At 38.7% G+C, this 16,616-nt stretch overlaps 1 protein-coding gene and 2 long non-coding RNA genes across 6 annotated transcripts in view; all 3 read left to right on the top strand.

Annotated features, from left to right (window-relative positions):
- slco3a1a (solute carrier organic anion transporter family member 3A1a) overlaps positions 1-16,616 on the top strand; it is a 38,604-nt gene that overhangs the window by 16,467 nt on the left and 5,521 nt on the right. The window lies entirely within an intron of this gene.
- LOC137840404 (uncharacterized) lies at positions 532-7,561 on the top strand. Of its 3 annotated transcripts, XR_011087035.1 has the most exons (8): positions 538-662; positions 1,252-1,401; positions 1,474-1,560; positions 2,636-4,589; positions 5,446-5,562; positions 5,786-5,942; positions 6,233-6,656; positions 7,455-7,561. It is a non-coding gene; the product is annotated as an uncharacterized lncRNA (long non-coding RNA). The 3 variants fall into 3 exon arrangements; XR_011087034.1 differs by having other exon boundaries at positions 532-639; positions 1,252-1,560; XR_011087033.1 differs by having other exon boundaries at positions 1,252-1,560.
- Positions 13,356-15,866, top strand: LOC137840405 (uncharacterized). Its single transcript, XR_011087037.1, has 2 exons — positions 13,356-14,257; positions 15,333-15,866. It is a non-coding gene; the product is annotated as an uncharacterized lncRNA (long non-coding RNA).

The raw sequence follows: 16,616 nt of genomic DNA, 5'->3' as shown, positions 1-16,616 counted from the left end.
GAACCAGTGGCACACACACCTATAGATGGATTGTTGAAACATGCGCCCATGGGTGTCCAACCAAGCCAATCATTCACACACACATAACAGATTTGTGATGGCTACTTGTGGGGCCCTCCGTATGGATCTAAAGTTGTCTTGGTTATTCCAACCAAGCCAATCATTCACACTCACATAATAACAGATTTCTGATGGCTACTTGTGGGGCCCTCCGTATGGATCGAAGGTTGTCTCATGTTTTTAGATCATATTTTGGTTATGGACATTATGGAGGCTGATTATATTACAGCTATAGTTCCACACATCCTCAACAGCTAAACGGCTAAAGTGTCATGCTGAAGGATGCTCCACTACATCCATAAAGATGCTGTTATAGGACCTGATTAGACATCCAGAACTGACTGGAACACTTTAGTTAGAAAAGCTTGTTTGGTTTCGGGGACTAACTTCACATGATTTAACTATACAGGTCTTGAGTCTGTCATTTGTGGTGTCTGTATGATGTTGGTAAGTTATTTGTGGTTTTAATTCCAGGTGACAGGCTCTCAGGCTCCTGTTGATGGTGCGCTGCCTGAACCAGCCAGAACTTGGCAGGACTCTGACCCTGATGATAACATCAAACAAGATGCCAGCCAACGGGTAACATTCAGTGCGACTTTGTTGTAAGAAATAAACTTTGTAGACCTTTTCTTGTTCTCTTAGTTTACAGCTTTTACTTGGAAAGCTGTTCTTTAGTCAGAAGGTACCTTAAACAGCATTCAGCCAACCATTGGATCACACGGTTTTAGTGGTTCTCCTCATAGAGCCCAAACGAACCAGTGGCACACACACCTATAGATGGATTGTTGAAACATGCGCCCATGGGTGTCCAACCAAGCCAATCATTCACACACACATAACAGATTTCTGATGGCTACTTGTGGGGCCCTCCGTATGGATCTAAGGTTGTCATGGTTATTCCAACCAAGCCAATCATTCACACACACATAACAGATTTCTGAAATATGGTTTCTTGTGGCTTCTTTGTTGTAAATTTTGGAGCCTTTTCCATGTTTTATATGTAAAATTTCCTGTGATATAAGGTTTTGGCATATTTCAGAGGATGTGTACAGCACCGGTCGTCTACCAGTTAAGATATTGGACAGAAATTTTAATTATTTTGAGCAAAGAAATTCTAGTCTTTATATTAATACAGCATATAAGAGTAGCTTGCAGAAACTAACAACACATTTCTTTTAATTCCCTCCATAGAGCTATCAATTATCAAAGGAGTTTCTCAAAGTGGACTACTCAGACAGTGATGATACTGACAATGATTCCCAAAAGGACTGCTCTGTACCTCTGCAAATCAATCTGCTCAAAACAAGAGTATATTAAATTTGACCAAGCATTCTTATACAGGTGCAGTTAATTTTTGTTTTAGAATATTGCTATACTGTGTTTTTTTTCTGTACTTAAAAATCATCATTTCAGATGGGCTGATCCCAGAAGTGATAGAAGTGACCTCTTGTACCTCCGCATCTCGTGGCCCAAGTAATGAAAAGTCTGCCAAAAAGGGAGGTGAGTTTAGAGTAATCCTTTTCAATATATAACTTTATCACAGTTGCTTTTAAATTGCCCAATTGTTACTACTGTATCAGTATCTAATTATCCTCACATATGCTGCTTACTAAGATTTAGATGACCCAAGCAAGATATATTAAACACCACTTGACTTTTTTTCTTAGACATGTAAGGTCTAAACTTTTGAATTTTGTCATAAAATGAAAATTGACCCATCCTTTCTCATGTGAGTTACAGGTCATTGCTAACCTTGATTATATGTGAGATGTTTGTTTACATCTATTTTTAAATAGAGGTAATGTATACATGACACATTTACCTCAAAAGAGAGAAAGAAAGATTGCTCTAGATTAACCTATTAGTGAATATGCAAATTCACACATTGTCACACCAAGGCAGATACCATTCTTATACAGCTTGCATTTAATTTTTTACACATTATATATTTCCAAATTTACTTTTATCATCTTTGTTTGTCCATGTGTAGCACGTTATCAAAGCAAATTCCCCATACATGTAAAACACTGTCTGAAAAAAGTTTTTCTCTGATTTTTATTTTTTATTTTCCCTGATTTTGCAACAACTTGTATCTGTTCTTAATGGTTTTGTCAGAGAAATGGTGCATCCCAATGTGCTGCCATGGTGGAGTTTGACTGCCTGTGCAACCTCTGTAGGGTCCAGGAATTGCTTCATCTACCAGCAGTGACATTCTGGTCAAATGCAAAACTGCTTAAAAGTAATCAAGAAAATGAGAGACCTCTTTCCCCCACCACCAAAACTGGGGGCATTCTAATGTTACCCTTTTGTGCATCTATTTTTAATTTTGTTAATATCAAAACAGCTGACACTGAAGACCACCTAGCAACTTAAATGACCGGATTAATATCTCAGATATTAACTGATTTACTTATGTCTATTGTAGGCTCATCACTGTTGACAAAGATAGTTGACGTTATAAAATATCTCATTTGAATTATATTGTCGGATAATTGTACATAAAGTGAATGTATTCTTTATGCAATTTTGTTCTAATTAAGTTGTAAACTAAAAAGTGCTCTTCCTATGCCCTTAGGTAACGGAAAAGTTGTGAAAAGAAGCTGGACCCCAGAGGAATGTGCTGCAGTAAATAAACATTCAAGGAAGTATATATTGACAAATCAGGTTCCTGGTAAGCTTGACTGCGAGAGATGCATTGCTGCAGAACCACAAGCACCGAGCTGTTAAGTACTTTGTCAAAAAGAGAATAACCACCATGAGGAGAAAATATGAGTGAAACAGCTTCCCTTAACAGAGATAGAAACACATGGCTGGTCCTGTTTCACCATTTGTTCACTATTTGTTTGTGATTTTTTTTATGCTCCACTTCTCCTGTTCGTAAATGTTAGATTAAATAAGTTCCTTTATTCATTGGCTACATTTGTAATGTGTCCATTTAAAATTTTGACTCGACAATTATTACTTGTAAATCCTGTGTACTTTATAGTTAGCTAAAATGCAGAATTTAAATATTTTAAAATGTACCAATATGACTGAACAAATTGAAGAATATTAAGACTGTGACCAAGGAAAATGGACCAGAATCTGAATAAAGACTTCAGAATGTATTTTAGAATGCACATTTCAATGTATATCTAGTATATTTAGCCAGATGAAAGTATTAATAACACTAACAAAATTTTTAGGTTTTCTCAAATGATTAAGTCCACACAAATGCATGTTTGGGTTAGATTAGGGTTGGGGTTGAACTTGATAGATCCTCTTTATAAAGGCAGACCTAACAAGTCTTAAATCTTAACAGCAAGCTCCATAACTGGCTAAAAAAATAATGTGTGTATAGGTAGACCTCTTAAGGTTGAAATATTAAAAGCGATCCCCATAACTGACTAAAAATCTCATGTGTGTAAAGGTGGACCCCGCAAAGCCGGAATGTTAGAAACAGGCCCCAGATATGACTGAAAAACTGACATGAAAAAAAAAGTTTCAAATTGTGTTTATTGAAAGTGATTTTTAGTAACAAGATTTTTTTTGGGAGTTGCCTGATTTTTTTCATAGTTCTTGGACCACTAGAAAGGGTGGACCCCAGAACTCGGTAAATTAAGTTGGGTCCTGCAGAGGGAGGTTAACAAGGATGTGTGTGTGTGTGTGTGTGTGTGTGTGTGTGTGTGTGTGTGTGTGTGTGTGTGTGTGTGTGTGTGTGTGTACTTGTTTTTATTAGTATGGGGGGTCCGAAGACAGGGAGCCCACCAACAAAGTGGGGCCCTGTGTCGTTGTGGGGTCCAAAATCATGGACCCCACTCGGGAAACCACTCTAAAACAGCTTGAAATGCTCTAACAACATGCCTCACGAATTTTTTTCACTTACCCCTCATGGTCGCAATGTTGAGAATTGTGTGTGTGAAGTGTGTGTGCTCAGTAGCGGCCCCCCGACCATGGCAAGTGGTATTGCAAGTATACACACTACCGGAAGTGTGTGTGATTCAACCAATCAGGGCACCTCGTGATCCGAGTGTTGATTAAGAAAATAAAATGCTATTTCCTGTAGATTTAAACCAGGTAATTATTATTTTAGTAACCATAGCAGCTAAAATAATACTGTAAACATAAAATTCCTGCATTACAATTGCAATTTATCTATGTTATTTAATATTCATTACACTTGCTTTATAAAAATACGCTCATTCTATTAGGCTTATTTTAAAAACTGTCTCGTGCATTTTTCATGTTCTAAACATAAAAATAAAGGTATAAATAAATAGTAATTTATTCTTTACCATCAGTTTACATATTAGTTAAATCAGCATCTCGTGCATTTTTCATGTTCTAAACATAAAAATAAAGGTATAAATAAATAGTAATTTATTCTTTACCATCAGTTTACATATTAGTTAAATCAGCAGGTATTGCATGTGTTAGCTTCATGCGGCTAAAACCACCAGCTTAACGTCACTTCGCCACGTGTGACGCCGCCAGACTGAGACTGCTCCGCGACGAAGACACGCTGCTCATAACGAAACACAACATACACGGTGAGTAAATCAACTGCATGTAAATACTAAGTACAAGAAACTGATGTAGAAATGCTTTTTGTCCAGACCCCGAGGGGTTTATATGCAATGATTATGGCTTCGGATTCGGTATATTGTCACTCGGATGGCGTAACGTTTTCCCCTCAGACAGTCCGGCTTTTTAACTTGTTATTCATCTTAGCTTGCAGTGGTTTTAAAAACAATGGTGTAAAAGCGAACGACAGAATGTATAATTGCTCCGTGTTATATTCAGGATGATTTCGATGTGCTAATGTTTCATAATTGCTAAGCCCAGAACCGGACTCTGGCCGTAATTGCCGAAACCACTTCAAAACTCGTCAAACACGTGGTAAAGCTCAGTGTTATGATATATCTGCATGTCTTCTGTATTTCTCGGTGGTTTTCTATCATGTAAGAATGCTTTCTTTAAATAACACAAGCATTCTGACGCAATAAAACTATCCGGAAACTAGCTTATTGGCTAATTAGCTACCGCTAATCAGGATGCTACGTTCACTTTTCAAACACAAACATAATAAAAACGAGTTGGTAGCTCCTGAAAAGTATAACGAATTATACTGGTAAAACTATTGAAATAACTTTTCTTTGGATGCAGCACCTGGTTGGAACTGTGACTAGTTAAAAGTAACAAAGCTCAGCTTCAAACCGACAAACATTTTCATTAATACATCAGTATTTTCTGAAAAATATTCTTTCTTTAATCACTCTTGTCCTGTTAGTTCTCAGGCCAGGCTTATTCCTTCAGTCTTTATACAGTGGATGATTACAAATCTTTTAAAATTAATATAGAGTGCTTGTTAAAGTTCTCTCTGCCATGTTTTGAATTATTTTTTAGAGCCAGAAATGTCCAAAAGGAAAGCAAGAAAAAAGCCTGCTGATGAAGCAGCCTTTTACATTTAATCCTCAAAGGACAAACCTGGACTAGTGGAAAGATTTATTGATGATCAAAAAGGTAATAAACTCATTTTTAGACCATTTATCCATTAAGTATATATTTATTTATTTTATAAAACAACACAAAAAACAATCAAATTCAGATTGGTTGTTGTATTTCTGTTTCTAAGCGAGAACTTAGTATTAAAATTGTAAGATAACACCACAATTATTTGGTTAAAGGTGTATCTTAAAGAAATATTTTCTCATAACCAATGGTTTTATATAAAATGTCCTTGCAGGAAGAGGTGTGTTTGCTACCCAGCACTTTGAACAAGGAGAGTTCATCTTAGAATACAGGGGTCAACTTCTGTCAGCAGAAAAATGCCAAACAAGCAAGTACTCTGAAAAGGAGAGTACATTTCTCTTTGACTTTGAATGGCAGAATCATTACTGGTGGTATGTATATCCAAATATTTTCTATACAATAATTATGAACTCTAGAAAGAGACTGGAATAAAATACCCTAAATTAGTGAGTCACTCAGAAGCAATATTTCAATAACACATCAGGATTGTGGCATTAACAATTTTTTTTATTTAGTGCTATGACGTTCAAAAAGACATTGTTTCCCTCTCAACTTTTCTTTTGAAATGTTGCAAGTTTTTATTTCTGTAAGCCAACTTTTATTTGACTAAAAAACTAGTTATATGATACAAAATGTTTGATTTCTGTTTTTTCTTTCCTAGTATTGATGCATCAACAGAGGATGGCTCTCTTGGAAGATTAGTGAATGACAACCACAAGTCTCCAAACTGCACCATGAAAAAAATAGTAAATGACGAGCCCCATTTGTGCCTTTTTGCCATCAAAAACATAGAAATGGGAACTGAAATCGATTACAACTATGGTGATTCTAAATGGCCATGGCGTGAAAAAGTAAGTCAGTAAGATCAAGTATGCAAGTTGGAATATTAATTTGTTATTAAAAAAAGGAAGATTTTTGTCTCTTTTATTTAAATTACTCTCAGTATGATGTTGGTAAGTTATTTGTGGTTTTGATTCCAGGTGACAGGCTCTCAGGCTCCTGTTGACGGTGCGCTGCCTGAACCAGCCAGAACTTGGCAGGACTCTGGCCCTGATGATAACATCAAACAAGATGCCAGCCAACAGGTAACATTCAGTTAGACTTTGTTGTAAGAAATAAACTTTGTAGACCTTTTCTTGTTCTCTTAGTTTACAGCTTTTAGTTGGAAAGCTGTTCTTTAGTCAGAAGGTACCTTAAACAGCATTCAGCCAACCATTGGATCACACGGTTTTAGTGGTTCTCCTCATAGAGCCCAAACGAACCAGTGGCACACACACCTATAGAAGGATTGTTGAAACATGCGCCCATGGGTGTCCAACCAAGCCAATCATTCACACACACATAACAGATTTCTGATGGCTACTTGTGGGGCCCTCCGTATGGATCTAAAGTTGTCTTGGTTATTCCAACCAAGCCAATCATTCACACACACATAATAACAGATTTCTGATGGCTACTTGTGGGGCCCTCCGTATGGATCTAAAGTTGTCTTGGTTATTCCAACCAAGCCAATCATTCACACACACACTAACAGATTTCTGATGGCTACTTGTGGGGCCCTCCGTATGGATCAAAAGTTGTCTCATGTTTTTAGATCATATTTTGGTTATGGACATTATGGAGGCTGATTATATTACAGCTATAGTTCCACACATCCTCAACAGCAAAACGGCTAAAATGTCATGCTGAAGGATGCTCCACTACATCCATAAAGATGCTGTTATAGGACCTGATTAGACATCAGGTCTGACTGGAACACTTTAGTTAGAAAAGCTTGTTTGGTTTTGGGGACTAACTTCACATGATTTAACTATACAGGTCTTGAGTCTGTCATTTGTGGTGTCTGTATGATGTTGGTAAGTTATTTGTGGTTTTAATTCCAGGTGACAGGCTCTCAGGCTCCTGTTGACGGTGCTCTGCCTGAACCAGCCAGAACTTGGCAGGATTCTGACCCTGATGATAACATCAAACAAGATGCCAGCCAACAGGTAACATTCAGTTAGACTTTGTTGTAAGAAATAAACTTTGTAGACCTTTTCTTGTTCTCTTAGTTTACAGCTTTTAGTTGGAAAGCTGTTCTTTAGTCAGAAGGTACCTTAAACAGCATTCAGCCAACCATTGGATCACATGGTTTTAGTGGTTCTCCTCATAGAGCCCAAACGAACCAGTGGCACACACACACCTATACAAGGATTGTTGAAACATGCGCCCATGGGTGTCCAACCAAGCCAATCATTCACACACACATAACAGATTTCTGATGGCTACTTGTGGGGCCCTCCGTATGGATCTAAAGTTGTCTTGGTTATTCCAACCAAGCCAATCATTCACACACACACAATAACAGATTTCTGATGGCTACTTGTGGGGCCCTCCGTATGGATCGAAAGTTGTCTCATGTTTTTAGATCATATTTTGGTTATGGACATTATGGAGGCTGATTATATTACAGCTATAGTTCCACACATCCTCAACAGCAAAACGGCTAAAGTGTCATGCTGAAGGATGCTCCACTACATCCATAAAGATGCTGTTATAGGACCTGATTAGACATCAGGGCTGACTGGAACACTTTAGTTAGAAAAGCTTGTTTGGTTTTGGGGACTAACTTCACATGATTTAACTATACAGGTCTCGAGTCTGTCATTTGTGGTGTCTGTATGATGTTGGTAAGTTATTTGTGGTTTTAATTCCAGGTGACAGGCTCTCAGGCTCCTGTTGACGGTGCGCTGCCTGAACCAGCCAGAACTTGGCAGGACTCTGACCCTGATGATAACATCAAACAAGATGCCAGCCAACAGGTAACATTCAGTTAGACTTTGTTGTAAGAAATAAACTTTGTAGACCTTTTCTTGTTCTCTTAGTTTACAGCTTTTAGTTGGAAAGCTGTTCTTTAGTCAGAAGGTACCTTAAACAGCATTCAGCCAACCATTGGATCACACGGTTTTAGTGGTTCTCCTCATAGAGCCCAAACGAACCAGTGGCACACACACCTATAGAAGGATTGTTGAAACATGCGCCCATGGGTGTCCAACCAAGCCAATCATTCACACACACATAACAGATTTCTGATGGCTACTTGTGGGGCCCTCCGTATGGATCTAAAGTTGTCTTGGTTATTCCAACCAAGCCAATCATTCACACACACACTAACAGATTTCTGATGGCTACTTGTGGGGCCCTCCGTATGGATCAAAAGTTGTCTCATGTTTTTAGATCATATTTTGGTTATGGACATTATGGAGGCTGATTATATTACAGCTATAGTTCTACACATCCTCAACAGCAAAACGGCTAAAATGTCATGCTGAAGGATGCTCCACTACATCCATAAAGATGCTGTTATAGGACCTGATTAGACATCAGGTCTGACTGGAACACTTTAGTTAGAAAAGCTTGTTTGGTTTTGGGGACTAACTTCACATGATTTAACTATACAGGTCTTGAGTCTGTCATTTGTGGTGTCTGTATGATGTTGGTAAGTTATTTGTGGTTTTAATTCCAGGTGACAGGCTCTCAGGCTCCTGTTGACGGTGCTCTGCCTGAACCAGCCAGAACTTGGCAGGATTCTGACCCTGATGATAACATCAAACAAGATGCCAGCCAACAGGTAACATTCAGTTAGACTTTGTTGTAAGAAATAAACTTTGTAGACCTTTTCTTGTTCTCTTAGTTTACAGCTTTTAGTTGGAAAGCTGTTCTTTAGTCAGAAGGTACCTTAAACAGCATTCAGCCAACCATTGGATCACATGGTTTTAGTGGTTCTCCTCATAGAGCCCAAACGAACCAGTGGCACACACACACCTATACAAGGATTGTTGAAACATGCGCCCATGGGTGTCCAACCAAGCCAATCATTCACACACACATAACAGATTTCTGATGGCTACTTGTGGGGCCCTCCGTATGGATCTAAAGTTGTCTTGGTTATTCCAACCAAGCCAATCATTCACACACACACAATAACAGATTTCTGATGGCTACTTGTGGGGCCCTCCGTATGGATCGAAAGTTGTCTCATGTTTTTAGATCATATTTTGGTTATGGACATTATGGAGGCTGATTATATTACAGCTATAGTTCCACACATCCTCAACAGCAAAACGGCTAAAGTGTCATGCTGAAGGATGCTCCACTACATCCATAAAAATGCTGTTATAGGACCTGATTAGACATCAGGGCTGACTGGAACACTTTAGTTAGAAAAGCTTGTTTGGTTTTGGGGACTAACTTCACATGATTTAACTATACAGGTCTCGAGTCTGTCATTTGTGGTGTCTGTATGATGTTGGTAAGTTATTTGTGGTTTTAATTCCAGGTGACAGGCTCTCAGGCTCCTGTTGACGGTGCGCTGCCTGAACCAGCCAGAACTTGGCAGGACTCTGACCCTGATGATAACATCAAACAAGATGCCAGCCAACAGGTAACATTCAGTTAGACTTTGTTGTAAGAAATAAACTTTGTAGACCTTTTCTTGTTCTCTTAGTTTACAGCTTTTAGTTGGAAAGCTGTTCTTTAGTCAGAAGGTACCTTAAACAGCATTCAGCCAACCATTGGATCACACGGTTTTAGTGGTTCTCCTCATAGAGCCCAAACAAACCAGTGGCACACACACCTATAGAAGGATTGTTGAAACATGCGCCCATGGGTGTCCAACCAAGCCAATCATTCACACACACATAACAGATTTCTGATGGCTACTTGTGGGGCCCTCCGTATGGATCTAAAGTTGTCTTGGTTATTCCAACCAAGCCAATCATTCACACACACACAATAACAGATTTCTGATGGCTACTTGTGGGGCCCTCCGTATGGATCAAAGGTTGCCTCATGTTTTTAGATCATATTTTGGTTATGGACATTATGGAGGCTGATTATATTACAGCTATAGTTCCACACATCCTCAACAGCTAAACGGCTAAAGTGTCATGCTGAAGGATGCTCCACTACATCCATAAAGATGCTGTTATAGGACCTGATTAGACATCAGGTCTGACTGGAACACTTTAGTTAGAAAAGCTTGTTTGGTTTTGGGGACTATCTTCACATGATTTAACTATACAGGTCTTGAGTCTGTCATTTGTGGTGTCTGTATGATGTTGGTAAGTTATTTGTGGTTTTAATTCCAGGTGACAGGCTCTCAGGCTCCTGTTGACGGTGCTCTGCCTGAACCAGCCAGAACTTGGCAGGACTCTGACCCTGATGATAACATCAAACAAGATGCCAGCCAACAGGTAACATTCAGTTAGACTTTGTTGTAAGAAATAAACTTTGTAGACCTTTTCTTGTTCTCTTAGTTTACAGTTTTTAGTTGGAAAGCTGTTCTTTAGTCAGAAGGTACCTTAAACAGCATTCAGCCAACCATTGGATCACACGGTTTTAGTGGTTCTCCTCATAGAGCCCAAACGAACCAGTGGCACACACACCTATACATGGATATTTGAAACATGCGCCCATGGGTGTCCAACCAAGCCAATCATTCACACACACATAACAGATTTCTGATGGCTACTTGTGGGGCCCTCCGCATGGATCGAAAGTTGTCTTGGTTATTCCAACCAAGCCAATCATTCACACACACATAATAACAGATTTCTGATGGCTACTTGTGGGGCCCTCCGTATGGATCTAAAGTTGTCTTGGTTATTCCAACCAAGCCAATCATTCACACACACATAATAACAGATTTCTGATAGCTACTTGTGGGGCCCTCCGTATGGATCGAAGGTTGTCTCATGTTTTTAGATCATATTTTGGTTATGGACATTATGGAGGCTGATTATATTACAGCTATAGTTCCACACATCCTCAACAGTTAAACGGCTAAAGTGTCATGCTCAAGGATGCTCCACTACATCCATAAAGATGCTGTTATAGGACCTGATTAGACATCCAGAACTGACTGGAACACTTTAGTTAGAAAAGCTTGTTTGGTTTTGGGGACTAACTTCACATGATTTAACTATACAGGTCTTGAGTCTGTCATTTGTGGTGTCTGTATGATGTTGGTAAGTTATTTGTGGTTTTAATTCCAGGTGACAGGCTCTCAGGCTCCTGTTGACGGTGCGCTGCCTGAACCAGCCAGAACTTGGCAGGACTCTGACCCTGATGATAACATCAAACAAGATGCCAGCCAACAGGTAACATTCAGTTAGACTTTGTTGTAAGAAATAAACTTTGTAGACCTTTTCTTGTTCTCTTAGTTTACAGCTTTTAGTTGGAAAGCTGTTCTTTAGTCAGAAGGTACCTTAAACAGCATTCAGCCAACCATTGGATCACACGGTTTTAGTGGTTCTCCTCATAGAGCCCAAACGAACCAGTGGCACACACACCTATAGAAGGATTGTTGAAACATGCGCCCATGGGTGTCCAACCAAGCCAATCATTCACACACACACATAACAGATTTCTGATGGCTACTTGTGGGGCCCTCCGTATGGATCTAAAGTTGTCTTGGTTATTCCAACCAAACAAATCATTCACACACACACAATAACAGATTTCTGATGGGTACTTGTGGGGCCCTCCGTATGGATCGAAGGTTGCCTCATGTTTTTAGATCATATTTTGGTTATGGACATTATGGAGGCTGATTATATTACAGCTATAGTTCCACACATCCTCAACAGCTAAACGGCTAAAGTGTCATGCTGAAGGATGCTCCACTACATCCATAAAGATGCTGTTATAGGACCTGATTAGACATCAGGTCTGACTGGAACACTTTAGTTAGAAAAGCTTGTTTGGTTTTGGGGACTAACTTCACATGATTTAACTATACAGGTCTTGAGTCTGTCATTTGTGGTGTCTGTATGATGTTGGTAAGTTATTTGTGGTTTTAATTCCAGGTGACAGGCTCTCAGGCTCCTGTTGACGGTGCTCTGCCTGAACCAGCCAGAACTTGGCAGGACTCTGACCCTGATGATAACATCAAACAAGATGCCAGCCAACAGGTAACATTCAGTTAGACTTTGTTGTAAGAAATAAACTTTGTAGACCTTTTCTTGTTCTCTTAGTTTACAGTTTTTAGTTGGAAAGCTGTTCTTTAGTCAGAAGGTACCTTAAACAGCATTCAGCCAACCATTGGATCACACGGTTTTAGTGGTTCTCCTCATAGAGCCCAAACGAACCAGTGGCACACACACCTATACATGGATATTTGAAACATGCGCCCATGGGTGTCCAACCAAGCCAATCATTCACACACACATAAAAGATTTCTGATGGCTACTTGTGGGGCCCTCCGCATGGATCGAAAGTTGTCTTGGTTATTCCAACCAAGCCAATCATTCACACACACATAATAACAGATTTCTGATGGCTACTTGTGGGGCCCTCCGTATGGATCGAAGGTTGTCTCATGTTTTTAGATCATATTTTGGTTATGGACATTATGGAGGCTGATTATATTACAGCTATAGTTCCACACATCCTCAACAGCTAAACGGCTAAAGTGTCATGCTGAAGGATGCTCCACTACATCCATAAAGATGCTGTTATAGGACCTGATTAGACATCCAGAACTGACTGGAACACTTTAGTTAGAAAAGCTTGTTTGGTTTCGGGGACTAACTTCACATGATTTAACTATACAGGTCTTGAGTCTGTCATTTGTGGTGTCTGTATGATGTTGGTAAGTTATTTGTGGTTTTAATTCCAGGTGACAGGCTCTCAGGCTCCTGTTGATGGTGCGCTGCCTGAACCAGCCAGAACTTGGCAGGACTCTGACCCTGATGATAACATCAAACAAGATGCCAGCCAACAGGTAACATTCAGTGCGACTTTGTTGTAAGAAATAAACTTTGTAGACCTTTTCTTGTTCTCTTAGTTTACAGCTTTTAGTTGGAAAGCTGTTCTTTAGTCAGAAGGTACCTTAAACAGCATTCAGCCAACCATTGGATCACACGGTTTTAGTGGTTCTCCTCATAGAGCCCAAACGAACCAGTGGCACACACACCTATAGATGGATTGTTGAAACATGCGCCCATGGGTGTCCAACCAAGCCAATCATTCACACACACATAACAGATTTCTGATGGCTACTTGTGGGGCCCTCCGTATGGATCTAAGGTTGTCATGGTTATTCCAACCAAGCCAATCATTCACACACACATAACAGATTTCTGAAATATGGTTTCTTGTGGCTTCTTTGTTGTAAATTTTGGAGCCTTTTCCATGTTTTATATGTAAAATTTCCTGTGATATAAGGTTTTGGCATATTTCAGAGGATGTGTACAGCACCGGTCGTCTACCAGTTAAGATATTGGACAGAAATTTTAATTATTTTGAGCAAAGAAATTCTAGTCTTTATATTAATACAGCATATAAGAGTATCTTGCAGAAACTAACAACACATTTCTTTTAATTCCCTCCATAGAGCTATCAATTATCAAAGGAGTTTCTCAAAGTGGACTACTCAGACAGTGATGATACTGACAATGATTCCCAAAAGGACTGCTCTGTACCTCTGCAAATCAATCTGCTCAAAACAAGAGTATATTAAATTTGACCAAGCATTCTTATACAGGTGCAGTTAATTTTTGTTTTAGAATATTGCTATACTGTGTTTTTTTTCTGTACTTAAAAATCGTCATTTCAGATGGGCTGATCCCAGAAGTGATAGAAGTGACCTCTTGTACCTCCGCATCTCGTGGCCCAAGTAATGAAAAGTCTGCCAAAAAGGGAGGTGAGTTTAGAGTAATCCTTTTCAATATATAACTTTATCACAGTTGCTTTTAAATTGCCCAATTGTTACTACTGTATCAGTATCTAATTATCCTCACATATGCTGCTTACTAAGATTTAGATGACCCAAGCAAGATATATTAAACACCACTTGACTTTTTTTCTTAGACATGTAAGGTCTAAACTTTTGAATTTTGTCATAAAATGAAAATTGACCCATCCTTTCTCATGTGAGTTACAGGTCATTGCTAACCTTGATTATATGTGAGATGTTTGTTTACATCTATTTTTAAATAGGGGTAATGTATACATGACACATTTACCTCAAAAGAGAGAAAGAAAAATTGCTCTAGATTAACCTATTAGTGAATATGCAAATTCACACATTGTCACACCAAGGCAGATACCATTCTTATACAGCTTGCATTTAATTTTTTACACACTATATATTTCCAAATTTACTTTTATCATCTTTGTTTGTCCATGTGTAGCACGTTATCAAAGCAAATTCCCCATACATGTAAAACACTGTCTGAAAAAAGTTTTTCTCTGATTTTTATTTTTTATTTTCCCTGATTTTGCAACAACTTGTATCTGTTCTTAATGGTTTTGTCAGAGAAATGGTGCATCCCAATGTGCTGCCATGGTGGAGTTTGACTGCCTGTGCAACCTCTGTAGGGTCCAGGAATTGCTTCATCTACCAGCAGTGACATTCTGGTCAAATGCAAAACTGCTTAAAAGTAGTCAAGAAAATGAGAGACCTCTTTCCCCCACCACCAAAACTGGGGGCATTCTAATGTTACCCTTTTGTGCATCTATTTTTAATTTTGTTAATATCAAAACAGCTGACACTGAAGACCACCTAGCAACTTAAATGACCGGATTAATATCTCAGATATTAACTGATTTACTTATGTCTATTGTAGGCTCATCACTGTTGACAAAGATAGTTGACGTTATAAAATATCTCATTTGAATTATATTGTCGGATAATTGTACATAAAGTGAATGTATTCTTTATGCAATTTTGTTCTAATTAAGTTGTAAACTAAAAAGTGCTCTTCCTATGCCCTTAGGTAACGGAAAAGTTGTGAAAAGAAGCTGGACCCCAGAGGAATGTGCTGCAGTAAATAAACATTCAAGGAAGTATATATTGACAAATCAGGTTCCTGGTAAGCTTGACTGCGAGAGATGCATTGCTGCAGAACCACAAGCACCGAGCTGTTAAGTACTTTGTCAAAAAGAGAATAACCACCATGAGGAGAAAATATGAGTGAAACAGCTTCCCTTAACAGAGATAGAAACACATGGCTGGTCCTGTTTCACCATTTGTTCACTATTTGTTTGTGATTTTTTTTATGCTCCACTTCTCCTGTTCGTAAATGTTAGATTAAATAAGTTCCTTTATTCATTGGCTACATTTGTAATGTGTCCATTTAAAATTTTGACTCAAGACAATTATTACTTGTAAATCCTGTGTACTTTATAGTTAGCTAAAATGCAGAATTTAAATATTTTAAAATGTACCAATATGACTGAACAAATTGAAGAATATTAAGACTGTGACCAAGGAAAATGGACCAGAATCTGAATAAAGACTTCAGAATGTATTTTAGAATGCACATTTCAATGTATATCTAGTATATTTAGCCAGATGAAAGTATTAATAACACTAACAAAATTTTTAGGTTTTCTCAAATGATTAAGTCCACACAAATGCATGTTTGGGTTAGATTAGGGTTGGGGTTGAACTTGATAGATCCTCTTTATAAAGGCAGACCTAACAAGTCTTAAATCTTAACAGCAAGCTCCATAACTGGCTAAAAAAATAATGTGTGTATAGGTAGACCTCATAAGGTTGAAATATTAAAAGCGATCCCCATAACTGACTAAAAATCTCATGTGTGTAAAGGTGGACCCCGCAAAGCCGGAATGTTAGAAACAGGCCCCAGATATGACTGAAAAACTGACATGAAAAAAAAAGTTTCAAATTGTGTTTATTGAAAGTGATTTTTAGTAACAAGATTTTTTTTGGGACTTGCCTGATTTTTTTCATAGTTCTTGGACCACTAGAAAGGGTGGACCCCAGAACTCGGTAAACTAAGTTGGGTCCTGCAGAGGGAGGTTAACAAGGATGTGTGTGTGTGTGTGTGTGTGTGTGTGTGTGTGTGTGTGTGTGTGTGTGTGTGTGTGTGTGTGTTGCTACGCCACGGTAACATCCGCTTGCTAAGAAAGCGTTCGGTCGAGTCACACGCCAACTTGGCGCTCTCGAACGTGTGGTGATGCTTCTCTTCCCCTTCTGAAACCGGAATGGTTAGCTAAAAGGAAGAGGCCTTTGGGTTTTTTTTGTGTCATTACTG

Source organism: Syngnathus scovelli, chromosome 6, assembly GCF_024217435.2.
Source record: "Syngnathus scovelli strain Florida chromosome 6, RoL_Ssco_1.2, whole genome shotgun sequence".
NCBI classification, from domain to species: Eukaryota; Metazoa; Chordata; class Actinopteri; order Syngnathiformes; family Syngnathidae; genus Syngnathus; species Syngnathus scovelli.
The sequence above is the reverse complement of the archived record's forward strand: the minus strand, read 5'-3'. Positions and strand labels throughout refer to the sequence as shown.